Source organism: Bos grunniens, chromosome X (genome assembly GCF_055505025.1).
Source record: "Bos grunniens cultivar Pamir isolate PY7600 chromosome X, Bosgru_T2T1.0, whole genome shotgun sequence".
In the NCBI taxonomy this organism is placed as follows: Eukaryota; Metazoa; Chordata; class Mammalia; order Artiodactyla; family Bovidae; genus Bos; species Bos grunniens.
The window spans coordinates 143,216,648-143,225,757 of record NC_141194.1 but is presented as its reverse complement, the minus strand read 5'-3'; positions in this window follow the sequence as shown (position 1 = coordinate 143,225,757).

The following is a 9,110-nucleotide window of genomic DNA, read 5'->3' as shown; positions in this document are numbered from 1 at the left end:
CTAGACTTTTGAAAGCAAATGCCTCTTCACTCTCCTCCTGGGGCAAGTAAAGCCCAGACCTCCATATCACAAGCCTCGGCCACCCTTTATGGGGTAACGGAGAGAAAAATAAATTCTACCCAGTGATGAAGCTCCAGCAGAGAAAACAGAGAATGACAGATTATGCTGCTGCACAGAAAAAAAAAATCAAAGAAGGAATAATTTCCACATTTTAACTCTATACATTTCTGGTGGGTGGGATAGTGGGATCACACATGCAGAGGTATGGAGTGTGTGTGTGTGTGTGTGTGTGTGTGTGTGTGTGTGTGTCGGTGGACACACACAAGCACAAGAAAATAAAGGAAATTTGGCTTTGACACCTTACTGTCTGCCACTTGATGATTCCTCCCAGCTTAGTGGAGTCTCTGGTCCCAGGGCTCCTCCTGTCCCTCTGCGTTCCCTTAGCTATAGAGAATGCCCACTGTGTTCTCTGTGAAGCAGAATTCTCTCTGTTTCTAGTCCTACTTACCGGTTCTCTTTTAGGTGATAATGGATGCGAATTGGTTAACGAGATTAAAAACAACCTGCTGTTGCTTTAGCAAACCACTGAGTTTCCTAGGCAACATAATGCCTCTACGTCTCCTGTTTCTTCCTGTTTCTAAAAGCCCCTATGGAGGGAACGGCAAAAATATTAACCTTGGCTCACATTCACATCCCTGCTCTTCACCTCCCCCCTCCCCACTTAACTCCCCATGCAGCTGACCTTGCCTCCTGCTTCATGGAAAACGCCGAGACTGTCAGGTGTGAAGTCCCTCGGCCCTGAGGTCCCCTCATCTCTCTCTAAAGGATGACGCACAATCCCTTCCTCCATCCCTGCCCCTGTCCCCTTGGATTTCTTCCTTTTCTGTCTCACTTCCTGCCACAGCATTGATTAACATCCCCTCTCCTGTATTTTTCAACCTCTAAACACCTACCACCTCCGTGACTACAGCCTGAGTCCGTCCCAACTCTCAGAAAAAAAAAACAAATCAAACCAAGAAATCTGACTGCCTTCTGTCCTCCACCCCCGTCCCTTTAGTCAAGCTCCTCAAGCTTATGGTTGGAGAGGAGGATCTCCTCAATCCCCGAATCCCACTCACACCCTAGGTCACTGGAATGAGGCTCCAGCCCTTCCCACAACACCCACACTCACAATACTCTGGCAGAGGTAACCTGGGACTTCCAAGTGACCTAGCCCAGTTCACTCTTTAGTCTTCCTGTCTCTCCATCCCTTTGCAGAACTGTGAACCTCTCCCCTCCCGGGGAATCCTCTCCCATCCCCTAGCTTCTGTCACACCACACTGTCCCAATCGTCTGTCCATCACTGGGAGTTTTTAATCTCAATCTTCTTGGTGGGTCCTTCTTCCCCTACCTCTCCGTAAAATGGCAGTCTTCCCCCTAGATTCTATCTTGGCCTTCATTTTCTTTCTTTCGGCTGCACCGGGTCTTAGTTGCTGCACGTGGGATCTAGTTCCCTGACCAGGCTTCCAGCATTGGGAGCGTGGAGTCTTAGCCACCGGACCACCAGGGAAACCCTTGGCCTTCATCTTCTTCCTACAAATGGCTAACAACCTATGGATGCCAGGCAAGTAATTTGAATGAGTCACACGAGGATGGTAGATATGTGAAAATGTAGTACATGCTGGAATTCACAAAGAAACATGTTCTCACTCTCTCTTTTTTTTAGAAACAGTGACCCTCTTCCCCTCTCCTTTATCTTTCATCTTCCACTTTCAACGGAGTCATGAGAACAAAAAAACATTTGACTATCCTCCAGTATTAAGAAAATCAGAGCAAATATGCTAAAAGACAGCTGACATCTTGTCTCACCGATGGGAACACAGCTCAGAGGAGTGAGCCTCCTGTAGGAGTGCCCTCTGAGGGAGGTAGCTGCCAATCAACTGCCAATTGTTGTCACACATGGATCTAATGCCAGGTTGTCCAACTTTTTAAGAGAATTCAGAAATCCGGATTTATGTAAAAAAATCTCTTGGTTAAGTGTTTACATCTAACATTTTTTAAGGTAACATAAATGTGAGGGTCAAATATGCATGCACTGGAGCCAGTTCTAGTCACCAGGGCCGATCAGTTTCAGCCTTGGCTTAGCACATTGTGCATGGAGCCCTGGCAGCACCTCTGCCCTGTTCTCCCTGGTGATCTGATTCAATACGAGTGATTTATTGCAACTGCCACTCACAACCTGATTCCTGCTATATGTATCTCTCCAGTCAAGACCTCTAGCCTTAGCCTCATGCCCCAGTACTGCACTGGACACATTATTGGATCTCTCCACCTGAATGTTCATTCCTTCTACCAGTGGTTTTCTTCTGTACTTGAATCTTTTTAAAAATTTTATATTGGCTCCAGTTTCATCCACCTCATTAGAATTGATTCAAATGTAAGAGTGAAGTAAGCCAGAAGGAAAAACACCAATACAGTATACTAACACATATATATGGAATTTAGAAAGATGGTAACAATAACCCTGTGTACGAGACAGCAAAAGAGACACTGATGTATAGAACAGTCTTATGGACTCTGTGGGAGAGGGAGAGGGTGGGAAGATTTGGGAGATTGGTATTGAAACATGTAAAATATCATGTATGAAACGAGATGCCAGTCCAGGTTCGATGCACGATACTGGATGCTTGGGGCTGGTGCACTGGGACGACCCAGAGGGATGGTATGGGGAGGGAGGAGGGAGGAGGGTTCAGGATGGGGAACACATGTATACTGGTGGCGGATTCATTTTGATATTTGGCAAAACTAATACAATTATGTAAAGTTTAAAAATAAAATAAAAGTAATTAAAAAAAAATAAAACAAAAAAAAGTAAAAGCTTGAAAAAAATTTTATATTGGAGCATAGTTGATTAACAATGTTGTGTTAGTTTCAGATGTATAGCACAGTGATTCAGTTATACATACACAGGTATCTATTCTTTTCCAAAGCTATGGTTTTTCCAGTAGTCATATATGGATGTGAGAGACCATAAAGAAGGCTGAGTCCTGAAGAACTGATGCTTTTGAACTGTGGTGTTGGAGAAGACTCTTGAGAGCCCCTTGGACTTCAAGGAGATCAAACCAGTCAATCCTAAAGGAAATCAATCCTGAATGTTCATTGGAAGGACTGATGTTGAAGCTGAAGCTCCAGTACTCTGGCCACCTGATGTGAAGAGCTGACTCATTAGAAAAGACCCTGATGCTGGGAAAGATTGAAGGCAGAAGAAGGGGACAACAGAGGACGGGATGGTTGGACGGCATCCCCGACTCCATGGACATGAGTTTGAGCAAGCTCCGGGAGATGGTGAAGGACAGGGAAGCCTGGTGTGCTACAGTCCATGGGGTCGCAAAGAGTCAGACACAACTGAGTAACTGAACAACAATTCTTTTTCCAAATCTTTTCCCATTTAGGTTATTATGGAATACTGAGCAGTGTTCCCTATGCTATACCATAGGCCCTTGTTGGTTATCTATTATAAATCTATCTGCCTGTGCTTTTCAGACATTAATGTGCAGGTGACTCACGTGGGGCTCTTGTTAAAATGGAAATTCTGGTTCAGTGGGTCTGATATACTGCCCAAAATCATGTGTTTCTGACGAGCTTCCAGCTGATGCCAACACTGCTGGTCCATGAACCACATATTAAGACACAGCCCCCATCTGAGGACAAGGCCCTTTCTTCAAATTTTCTCTCCCCTCTGCATACCTCCTCACTGTGGATGATAGAGTGTTTGGAATGCGATGTAGAGAGAACGGGAGAAGTCGAGGAGGAATCCTAAGCTCGGTGCCATGCGCCCCTTTCCATCGATCCTCTCCATACTCGCATGTGTGTCCACAATGTCGCAAGCTTGGCTTACACCCCCTCGCCCTTCAGCCACTAGTCTCCTTACTGCTGTCCCTGCTCCAGCATTTGCCCCTCCAGTGGATCCTCAATCATTCGACCAGTAGGATACTTCTAAAAAGCGAAGTGATCTCAGGAATTGAACAAGGGCACGTTTACAGTCAGGCAGAGAGGCAGGGTCCTCTGAGGCAGTTCATTAAGTATGATTACGAATGACAAAAGCAACGAAAGCAAGTCAAAGAAACAGTTTCCAACATGGAGTCAGAATTGCCTTCCTCCCCGCAATAATACTACTCAGCCATGAAACAGAACAAAATAATGCTATTTACAGCAACATGGATGCAACTAGAGATTATCATACTAGGTGAAGAAAAGCAGACCAATACCATATGATAAAATATGGCACAAAGGGACCTATCTGCAAAACATAAACAGACTCATGGACACATAGAACAGATTTGTGGTTGCCAAGGGGGAGGGGAAGGGAGAGGGATGGACTGAAAATTTGGGGTTAGTTGATGCAAACGATTATATTTAGAATGGACAAGGTCCTACTGGAAAGCACAAGGAACTATATCCAGTCTCCCGGGATAAACCATAATGGGAAAGAATATTAAAAAATAATGTATATATGTGTATAACTGAGTCACTTTGCTGTACAGCAGCAGAAATTAGCACAACACTGTAAATCAACTATACTTCAGTTGAAAAACTAAAAAAACAAATCAAGCTCACAAATATGTATTGAGCTCCTACCATATTCCAGCCACTAGTCTAAGCACAGGGGGATACAGCAGTGAAGGAAATAAAGAAAATCTCTGTTCTCCTGTAACTCAGAGTCACACTGGAGGAGATAAACAAAAAAGTGAGTAAATAATACTATGATGGAGAAAAATAAATCTGAGAAGAGGGAAAGCAAGTTGAGGGAGGCTGTTTTAAGATTTGAAAGCAGTGAGGAAATGATTTCTATGTGGGGAAGAACACTCCAGCAAAAGGAGTCATAAGTATGGAGGAATTGGAATATGCCTGATTGTTCGAGGGCCAGCAAGGTGGCCACTGTGGTTGGAGTAGAGTGACCTGGGAAGGAAGTGGGCATGAGGTCCTAAAGTCCTAGAATAAAGGCAGGGTGAGGTGCAACAAACCTTGGAAGGCCTTGTAGGTGGCTGTAAGGACTTCGGGCTTTTATTGTGAGTGAGGTGGAAAGCATTTAGCATACTTACATGGTTTCCAGCATCTGTTCTACCATGTATCAGGCTTTGTGATTTTTCCGTACAAATCTCTACTCATATCTCTGAGTACTTTCCTAGGAAAAATTTTTAGAAGTTAAAGTCTTTGGTCACAGGGTACAAATAACTTGAAGTTCTTATTGCATATTGCCAGGACTGCTTTCTAGAAAGTCTTGTTGCCGCTGTTCTGTCATTCAGTTGTGTCCAACTCTTTGTGACCCCATGGACTGCAGCATGCCTGTCCATCACCATCTCCCAGAGCTTGCTCAAATTCATGCCCATTGAGTTGGTGATGTCATCCAACCACCTCATCCTCTGTCATCCCCTTCTCCTCCACCCTCAATCTTTCCCAGCATCAGGGTCTTTTCCAATGAGTCAGCTCTTTGCATCAGATGGCCAAAGTGCTGAGCTTCAGCTTCAGTATCAGTCCTTCCAATGAATATTCAGGACTGATTTCCTTTACGATTGACTGGTTTGATTGCTGTCCAAGGGACTCTCAAGAGTCTCATCCAGCACCACAGTTCAAAAGCATCAGTTCTTTGGCACTCAACCTTTTTTATTGTCCAGCTCTCACATCCATGGGCCTTCCCTGGTGATTCAGATGGTAAAGAATCTGCCTGCGATGCAAGAGACCCAGATTTGATCCCTGGGTTGGGAAGATCCCTGGAGAAGGCAAGGGCTACCCACTCCACTATTCTTGCCTAGAGAATTTCATGGATGGAGGAGCCTGGTAGGCTACAGTTCATGGGGTAGCAAAGAGTCGGACACGACTGAGCAACTTTCACCTTCACCTTCACCACATCCATACATGACCACTGGAAAAACCATAGCTTTGACTATACGGACCTTTGCAGGCAAAGTAATATCTCTGCTTTTTAATACAGTGTCTAGGTTTGTCACGGCTTTTCTTCCAAAGAGTAAGCATCTTTCAATTTCATGGCTACAGTCACTGTAAACCACTAGAAAGTCTATGTCCACTTATAATATACCTTAACTCACCAAATATTTATTGATCACCTACTATATGACAGACATGAAATACACTGGTGAATAAGATGAATCTTTCATCCTAGCCATTTCACTCTGGCCAGCATTGTGTCTAAGTATCTCGCTACATGCTTGCCAACACAAAGTATTACCATTCTTAAAAAGCTTCAAACAGCCAAAGGCAAAAATAACGCTCTGATAATTTGAGTGCTGAAAAATGATATGTTGTCACTGCATTCCTGTGTATGTATTTGATTACTAGTGAGGTTAAATTCCTTCCCACACATTTTCTAGTTAATCAGCCAATTGTCCTATTCTTCTTTAAACGTTCTTTAAAACCTATGAAAATAATTTAAAGGAGACAAGAAGCTTGGAAACATTAAAAGACTTAATGTATATCTTGGGAAATAAGTAGTCCTCAGGTCAAATACATAGGCTTTAGACATTGATTTGAAGCCAAACATTATATATACTGCAACTCTCATGGGCTGGAGGGGGCTGTTTAGTCAAGAGCACCTGGCTTCTTTCCAGAGAACTTTGAGAATTGCCACTCTGGACAAGACCTTTCCACTGAGAGTTGCGACATGAACTAGAATGGTAGGAGGCTTGCCTTCAATCTCAACATCCCAGTGTTTACCCAACAGCCCATTTATTGAACATCAACTCTGCTTTGAAAGCATTTACATTTTCAATCTGGATCACTTCTTGAGCTTTTCAATGGCATTTTCAAAGCTCTATATGAAGCAAGGCACTGGACTGTGACAAGTGAAAATTATAACCCCCTGTGTGTGTGTGTCTGTGTGTGTGTGTGTGTGTGTGTGTGTGTGTGTGAGTCACTCAGTCATGTCTGACTCTTTGTGGCCCCATGGACTGTAGTACACCAGGCTCCTCTGTCCATGGGATTTCCCCAGCCAGAATACTGCAGTGGGTTGGCATTCTCTTCTCCAAGTGATCTTCCCAACCCAGAGATCAAATCCTGCATCTCCTGCATTGGCAAGCAGATTCTTTACCAGCTGAGCCACCAGGGAAGCCCATAAACCCCCCTGTGAAGTGAAGTGACGTAGCTCAGTCATGTCCGACTCTTTGCGATTCCTACCAGGCTCCTCCCTCCATCTTTGCGATCCCTACCAGGCTCCTCCCTCCATGGGATTCTCCAGGCAAGAGTACTGGAGTGGGTTGCCATTTCCTTCTCCAGGGGATCTTCCCAACCTAGGGATCGAACCTGGGTTTCCCACATTCCAGGCAAACACTTTAACCTCTAAGCCACCAGGGAAGCCCCATAAACCCCCCTAGCCCTCCATAAAAACATTTCCCCCACTTTTTATTGAGATATAATTGATATATAACATCATGTGGCACCCCACTCCAGTACTCTTGCCTGGAAAATCCCATGGATGGAGGGGCCTGGTGGGCTGCAGTCCATGGGGTCGCTAGGAGTCGGACACAACTGAGCGACTTCACTTTCACTTTTCACTTTCATGCACTGGAGAAGGAAATGGCAACCCACTCCAGTGTTCTTGCCTGGAGAATCCCGGGGAGGGGGAGCCTGGTGGGCTGCTGTCTATGGGGTCGCACAGAGTCAGACACGACTGAAGCAACTTAGCAGCAGCAGCAGCTTCTGGTGTACAACATATTGACCTCATACATTCATATTGTTGCAGATTACCACTGTCATGTTAGCTAACACCTCTGGCACCTCACATAATTTTCATTTCTTCTAGTGGTGAGAAAAATTAAGATCCAGGCTCTTAGTAAGTTTAATGCTTATAATATGATTTTGTTGTCTACAATCACTGTACTGCATATTAGATCTCCAGGACTTATTTGCAAATGTGCATCCTTGAACGTCTCTCCTACTGCCCCACTCCCAGCCCCTGGTAACCATTTTTCCATAATCTGCTTTTTAAGTTCAGTTTTGTTTTCTTTTATAGGTTCCACATATCAGTAATATCACACAGTATTTGTCTTTCTCTGTCTGACATTTTCCCCACTTTTAATAATGGTTACCTTTGAGGAGAGAGAACCAGAGGTGAGGGGAGGAGATTGAAGTTACCTTTTGTATCTTGCTATAGTTTGAATTTTATAACCTTAAACAAATGTGCCCTTTAAAAATTTCAAACACAGTTTATCTGAGTGGGAGCTAGTGGCTTGTTGGTATTTTTTACTTTGTACCTCTCAGAAAAAAGCCTGAAGAATTATTTATTATTAAAATTTCCCTAGTTTTGTAAAACAAAATCTGTGTATGTGTATGCGTGTGTGTGTCTCATATCTCTGCAGGAATACAGACCAAACTGCTAATGTGTGGGCTGAATTTCAAGATTGTTTGGGGAGCTGGGAGAGGGAGAAATGAGTTTCATTTGTTACTTATATATTGTTAAAGTGTGTCGTAGTGAACATGTATTACATTCTACATTTTTTTCAGACAAGAAATAATAAACCATTTTCCCTCCTGAGGCTAAAAGGGACATGTGTTCATTCTGGAAAATACAGAATAGTATAAAGAAGAAACAATCACAACAGTTAACGTTTTAGCATGCTTCCTTTCAGGCTTCCTTTTATACTTTTTTTTACATAGTTGAGTTCACATTGTATATAGTTTTGTATCCTGTTTTTCTCTCTTAAGAATAAAACACAAGCATTTTCCTGTGTCATGATAATATCTGTATGGCTGCATCACACACAATCTTATGGTTTTGTCACAATCCGAGTGGATTAATCAGCTATTTCTTAAAGTTGAACATTAAGGTTGTTTTCAGTTTTTCCACATTACAAATGATTCTTTGATGAGCATCTTAGTAATGAAATCTTCATTTGCATTTCTAAATGTTTCCTAGGGATAGATCCCTACCGGTGGATTTAATGAACCAAAGAGTAGATTTTCAGATGTAGGATATCAATGGATAGCAAATATTTTTACAGATAACCAAAGGTTATACCAATTTCTACTCTCCCCAGCAGTGTACAAGTGTCTCTGATCAATATTGTATATAACTCCCGGCCTCCACTTTTTTTTTTTTTTTTTTATCCTTTCTGTAG